General features: G+C 39.5%; 1 non-coding gene across 1 annotated transcript; it reads left to right on the top strand.

Moving 5' to 3' along the window:
• The first annotated feature begins 382 nt into the window (after positions 1-382).
• LOC127088787 (small nucleolar RNA R71) lies at positions 383-489 on the top strand. Its single transcript, XR_007790604.1, has one exon. It is a non-coding gene; the product is annotated as a small nucleolar RNA R71 (small nucleolar RNA).
• The last annotated feature ends 6,760 nt before the right edge of the window (positions 490-7,249 follow it).

The raw sequence follows: 7,249 nt of genomic DNA, 5'->3' as shown, positions 1-7,249 counted from the left end.
TTGCTCAGAGTGGGTTTCGTTCAATAGACTGCATTCTGCAAATTGGTGTCCTCTGGTTCCACATATCTCACAATTCGACGAAACTGCGGCTACAGTATTCGGGTTTGTGTACATATGCTCGACCTTAAGGGCTAATGCGTCCATTTTAGCTTGCATCATGTCTATAGAGCTTAGTTCATGCACTCCTCCTTGGGCTTCCTTCTTCTCAACTGTCGCTCGTTCGACTCCCCATGATTGATGGTTTTGAGCCATATCTTCAATGAGGGCACTAGCTTCAGGGTAAGGTTTGTTCATCAGAGCACCGCCTGCGGCAGCGTCGATGGTCATCTTTGTGTTATAATGAAGTCCATTATAGAAGGTTTGAATGATTAACCAATTTTCTAAACCATGATGTGGGCATGCTCGTAACAACTCTTTATATCTCTCCCAAGCTTCGAACAGCGATTCTCCTTGGTTTTGGGTAAATCTAGTTATATGGTTTCGAAGAACGGCGGTCTTACTCGGGGGAAAGTATCTAGCAAGAAAAACTCTTCTAAGGTTATCCCAAGTCGTAATGGAATTGGGTGGAAGGGAATCTAACCATGATAGGGCTTTATCTCTGAGGGAAAAAGGAAATAATCTTAAACGTATTGCCTCAGGAGAAGCTCCATTGGTTTTAAAAGTATCTGCTAATTGAAGAAATATTTTTAAATGTTGGTTAGGGTTCTCGGTAGTGAGACCTGCAAATTGTCTCTGTTGCACTAGTTGCAACAGGGATGGTTTAATTTCAAAATTATTGGCTGGGATGAGTGGGTTTACTATACTAGAACTAGGTTCTTCATTAGATGGTTGAGCGAAATCTTTAAGAGGTCTTTGGTTTTGATCTTCAGCCATAGCTCTCTTAATTCTATGAAAGAATAAACGTGCGAGAGCGTAACGATCAGGTTCCGCCAGAGGGTATACTAAACTTAAACTTCTGGTACTGCGAGTTCTTCGCATTGACCGGCGGGAAATAACCTAAGTCTAAACGATATAACAACAAGAAAATGAAATTTGACGAAATTGGTCCCCGGCAACGGCGCCAAAAACTTGATGCGGTGTTTTTCGCAAGTATACGAACGCGTCAGAGTAATATAAAAGATTGTCGAATCCACAGAGACCAAGTGTCAATCTATCGTTATCTGTTGTTATGGTGTTTATCAAAGGCAATCGAGATAAGTGTTTTTTAGGGTGTGCAATGAAAAGTAAAGTGTTGGATAAAGATTAATTAATAAAGACAGGGTCGAATGTAATTCACATAATCAATTGATAATCCAAGTACTTGCTAATAGAACTACTTATGGGCAATGTTTCCTACTTTGAAAAGAACTAATTTAACGGGAACTGTCGCTTTCGCGTATTCAGAACCGAGTTGTACTCCCTAATCAAACCCTCTTATTGTCACTTATAAAAAGGCGCGCATTGCGTTAGAGTAGTAAACCTATTTTTAAGAAATATAGTATCTTGACTAAGTTGAAAAGTATTATAACTTGGATTTCTTAACCAAAAAAGGTTCTTACGAACCAGATTCTAAATTTATAAACGCGTTCGAAAATAGTTTTAAAATCTCTTTTCTTCTTAATGTTAAAAACTCCTAATGAACTAGACAAAGCGCTTTCGCTGTTTTTGAAATAGTTAAAAACAATTAAGTTTAAATAGACGTTGGACGGCTTTCGATCTTACCCAACGGAATTGAAGTGCGGGAAAACTTAAGTTGAAAGTTAAAATAGCCCTTAAGTGTTTCTACGAACAATTGTACGGATTATCGGTCTAATTACGATCCTTACATTCTAACCTTTTAGATTTAGTTAGACATAGTAAAGTAAAAATGCATTAATTTAAATAAAAGTAGTGCGAGTGCGGAAAGTAAATAAAAGTAGTGCGAGTGCGGGAAATAAATAATTTAAAGCGAGTGCAAGGAAATAAATAATTTAAAGCGAGTGCGAGGAAATAAATAATTTAAAGCGAGTGCGGTAAATAAATAATTTAAAGTGAGTGCGGGAAATAAATAATTTAAAGCGAGTGCGGAAAATAAATAAAGTAAAGCGAGTGCGGAAAATAAATAAAGTAAAGCGAGTGCGGAAAATAAATAAGATAAAGGCAAGTAATAAAAACCTGCTCCAATCGGAGGGTTGAGTAAATTGCAATGCGGAAATGAAAATGGCGGCAGGATTAACTTCCTTCCAAAGTGCTCCAAACTCGATTACAGACTCTATCACAGACTTGATTACACAATTGTGGTAACACTCCAATGCGAAACGATTACCACTATAAAATACTGAATATATGCCTAAGTGAAACAAAGTTGCTTCTGAGTTTGCCTCTGTTCTAAGTTTGGATGCTTGTAAAATTGAATTCGCGTTTCTATTTATAAGCAAGTTAAAAGATGGAAATGACTTGGATGCCCTTCAACTTGAAAATAGGAGGGAACCGTTTTTCCTCTTGTGGCGCCCGCCACAAGGCCATGGCGCCCGCCACAAGCACAATATGGGGCACCTTAGTGGAAGTAGTGGGGAAACGTGGGAGTTGATGGAAGTTGAATTTGACACGTCATGGCAGGGTCTATGGCGCCAGCCATGGGGTAGGCCACAAGAACAAAATGCTGAATTTTAGGGTTTTTGGCCCTTTTTCACTCCTTTTCTCGATCGGGGCTCCGATTAAAGTAAAAACCTAAAAACAAAGGAAAACACAGTAATAACACAACATAATGACAATAAAACAACTAGAATGCATGTGAAATCGGAGTCGAAAAATACGTAAATTTCAGTGTTATCAGAGATTCTTACTCAGGCTGGGGAAAGACGAAATTTCCTCGCGAGTAGACAGTCAGGATAGTGAGACAAGGAAAGCATATCAACATTTATCAATCTATAGGGGATTTTAGGTCAGTCCATACAAGGGATGACAACCATACAAATGATAAAACACAAATGCTAGGGCCTGATATAAAGGGATACACATCTCTAAAATATCGAGGCAAAACCTTGGAAAAGAAGGGATCATTCACAGATCAACCATAACCAATCATGGATTGCTAAAACTCCGCAGGAGAAACAAGTATGTATACACAACAAACTACCGGGAATGCGTTGGGTAAACATCTAGGAATCCTACTAGGGGAAAGCTGTAACACCCTTCTAAAATACCCCAATAATTAATTAAAACAACAAAAGATAAATCAGAGTAGATATGCAATTACAGGGTGTCACACTTGACACTTCACACCATTCACCAATATAACTTGTCATGCTCATTTATTAATCAAAATAAAACATTGCACAATTCGCAGCGGATAGAAATATAACAATCATGCAAACCATGTAACACATTACATGTAAGATTGTTCAACAACCAACAATGAAAACAAGGTAACACATCCCGTCCCGATGTTACATATACCAGAGCATGACCCACTAAGGAAACTACACTAGACTCCAAGCATTAGCTTCTACTCAATCACTGCTCGTTACCTGAAACGTAGCTGTAAGGGTGAGTTCCTCAATCGATATAATAAGCATTATAAAATATCATGTAATGCTAAGTAATTTAACACATTTCATCACCCTAATCATATCACATATTCAGCAACGGCAACATCAACTCATAATCATACTCAACACAAACACCAAACACACGTATAATATTGGAATACATCCATTCATATCATACGCCATACATACATTATGAAATGAGACTCCATGCATGCGGTACCGACTATTCGTGAACACATAGTTCAACCTCACCGATCAAACCCAGATACGGCTACCAAGCTCACTAGTCCCACTCATTTGAGACCTAGTGACTCACTCACTAATTCCTCACCATGGGAATTAGCTACCACCATAAAGGCCACCTCACCGATCAAATCCAAATACGGCTACCAAGCTCACTAGTCCCACTCATTTGAGACCTAGTGACTCACTCACTAATTCCTCACCATGGGAATTAGCTACCACCATAAAGGCTATGCTATGCACGCTAAATCACCTAGCATGCAAACATCAACAACAATCTACAATGGACATATGCTCACACTCTAAGCCATAAACAGTCCATCCACAATTTGCATACACAACAAACATATTCACAGCATTATGCATACCATCATGCATCATCAGCATATTTATCACAGAATCATATCATGTCATGCCAAATAATAAATCACAGTATTAGCACACTCTACTAATACCTATACTGCTCAAAACAACGGGAAATGATCCCTACTATATCATACATCAGCTAAATTACATCACTCAGCTGAAACGACCAAAACTGCACAACAACAACTCAGAAAAATCAAAATTCTGCCCATACGCGTATGCCCCATGCCCATACGCGTATGGCACATTTCCTTGCCAAGCCCATACGCGTATGGCCTGTCTCATACGCGTATGCTACGCGTACCACTTCCCCATACGCGTACCAACAGAGACAAAACTACGTTTAAAACATCATCTTCTTCATTCATACGCGTATGGCCTCGCCCCATACGCGTACCAGGCCATCTCATACGCGTATGGCCTAGTGTCATACGCGTATGACCAGAAACCAGAATTTCCAGATCTGCTATGGTTTTCTCTGCTACGAGATTTCTCAAATCCAACCTCCTACAGTCCAATCTTTACACAGCATTCGTTCATGTTACCTAACACAGATCATACCCATTCAATTTCACAATTTCTAATCTTATTACATCTAATTCCTACGAATTTCTTCAATTATAACCCACATCTCATTCGTTCATAATTTCTTCAATTAATACCCATTAAACGACGATAAACCCCCCTTACCTGAGTTAATCCGGCAAATCTTTGAACTTCAAGCTTTTCCTTTCTTCAACCCTTTTTCTCTTGCTCTTCCTTTTGCCCTTTTTCCACGTTTCAGTCGCTTCTCCCTTTTCACGTGAAAAACTCTTTTTACCCAATGGAACTCTTTTCTAATTCCAACTTTATTATTCCAATAATAATAATCCAATAATATTCCAATTATTTAATTAAATTAATAAATATACTATTAACTTAAATTAAATAATTATTATATTTTATTGGGGTGTTACAACTCTCCCCCACTAAAAGAGTTTTCGTCCTCGAAAACATACCTCAAGCGAATAACTCCGGATAAGACTCCTTCATCTGACTCTCAAGTTCCCAAGTCACATTGCCACCTGCTGGTCCTCCCCAAGCTACCTTTACCAAAGCAATCTCTTTACCCCGCAACTGCTTCAACTCTCGATCCTCAATCCTCATAGGTGATGTTTCAACAGTCAGGTTATCTCTCACCTGTACATCATCTACTTGGACCACATGCGACGGATCAGGAATGTACCTCCTCAACTGAGACACATGAAAAACCTCATGCAAATTCGCAAGTGACGGCGGTAAAGCGACACGATAGGCTACCTCCCCTATCCTCTCCAAAATCTGATAAGGACCAATAAATCGAGGTGTCAACTTCTTCGACTTCAAAGCTCGACCAACCCCAGTTATCGGAGTAACACGAAGAAACACATGATCTCCCTCTTGAAACTCAAGTGACTTCCTCCTCTTGTCGTGATAACTCTTCTGACGACTCTGAGCAATCCTCATCTTCTCCTGAATCATCTTAATCTTTTCCGTAGTTTGTTGAACAATCTCCGGTCCAACCACAGCACTCTCACCGGACTCATACCAACATAAAGGTGTCCGACATCTCCTACCATACAAAGCTTCAAACGGTGCCATACCAATGCTCGAATGAAAACTATTGTTGTAGGTAAACTCAATCAAAGGTAAATAACAATCCCAAGCACCTCCCTTTTCCAAAACACAAGCCCTCAAAAGATCCTCCAGTGACTGAATCGTCCTCTCAGTCTGACCATCAGTCTGCGGATGATATGCAGAACTCAATCTCAGCTTAGTTCCCAAAGCCCTCTGCAAACCTTCCCAGAACTTCGATGTAAATCTAGGATCTCTGTCCGAAACAATACTCGACGGAATACCATGCAAACTTACAATTTTCTCAATATACAACTCAGCTAATCTCTCTAACGGATAATCCATTCTGATCGGAATGAAATGAGCCGATTTTGTCAATCTGTCAACAATCACCCAAATAGCTTCAAAATTCTTAATTGTCCTCGGTAAACCAGAAACAAAATCCATACTGATACTGTCCCACTTCCACTCTGGAATAGCCAATGGTTGCATTAGTCCAGACGGCTTCTGATGCTCAATCTTTGACTTCTGACAAGTCAAACAAGAATAAACAAAACTCGCAATTTCTCTTTTCATTCCCGGCCACCAAAATAACTTTTTCAAATCATGATACATCTTCGTAGCCCCAGGATGAATACTCAGACCACTACGATGTCCTTCCTCAAGAATACTCTTCTTAAGTTCGGTAACATCCGGAATACACACCCGATTACCAAATTTCAAAACACCATTCTCATCAACTCTGAATTCACCACCTTGACCTTGATTCACTAGAGTCAACTTATCAACCAAAAGCACATCGGATTTTTGACCCTCTCTAATCTCATCCAGAATACCACTCGTTAACTTCAACATTCCCAATTTTAACACTATTGTGAGTACTCTCACACACCAAACTCAAGTCTCTAAACTGCTCAATTAAATCCAATTCCTTAACCATTAACATAGACATATGCAAGGATTTCCGACTCAATGCATCAGCCACTACGTTTGCTTTACCCGGATGGTAATTCAAACCAAAGTCATAATCCTTCAGAAACTCTAACCATCTCCTCTGTCTCATATTCAGCTCTTTCTGATCAAACAAATACTTTAAACTTTTATGGTCACTGAAAACCTCAAATCTTGACCCGTACAAGTAATGCCTCCATAACTTCAGAACAAATACCACAGCTGCCAACTCTAAATCGTGCGTCGGATAGTTCCTCTCATGAACCTTCAGTTGTCTCGAAGCATAAGCTACAACCTGCTTATTCTGCATCAAAACACCACCCAAACCCAACAATGAAGCATCACAGTAAACCTCAAATGGTTCCGACGGACTTGGTAATATCCGAATAGGAGCAGTAGTTAACCTTCTCTTTAACTCTTGGAAACCTTCTTCACATTTTGAGTCCCAAACAAACGCTTGCCCCTTTCTAGTCAACATCGTCAACGGTAACGCCAACTTAGAAAATCCCTCAATGAATTTCCTATAATAACCTGCAAGTCCAAGAAAACTCCTTATCTCAGAAACTGACTTCGGAGCTTCCCACTTA

This window comes from Lathyrus oleraceus, chromosome 5 (assembly GCF_024323335.1).
Source record: "Lathyrus oleraceus cultivar Zhongwan6 chromosome 5, CAAS_Psat_ZW6_1.0, whole genome shotgun sequence".
NCBI classification, from domain to species: Eukaryota; Viridiplantae; Streptophyta; class Magnoliopsida; order Fabales; family Fabaceae; genus Lathyrus; species Lathyrus oleraceus.
Note: the sequence above shows the minus strand (reverse complement) of the source record. Positions and strands in the feature narration are given on the sequence as shown.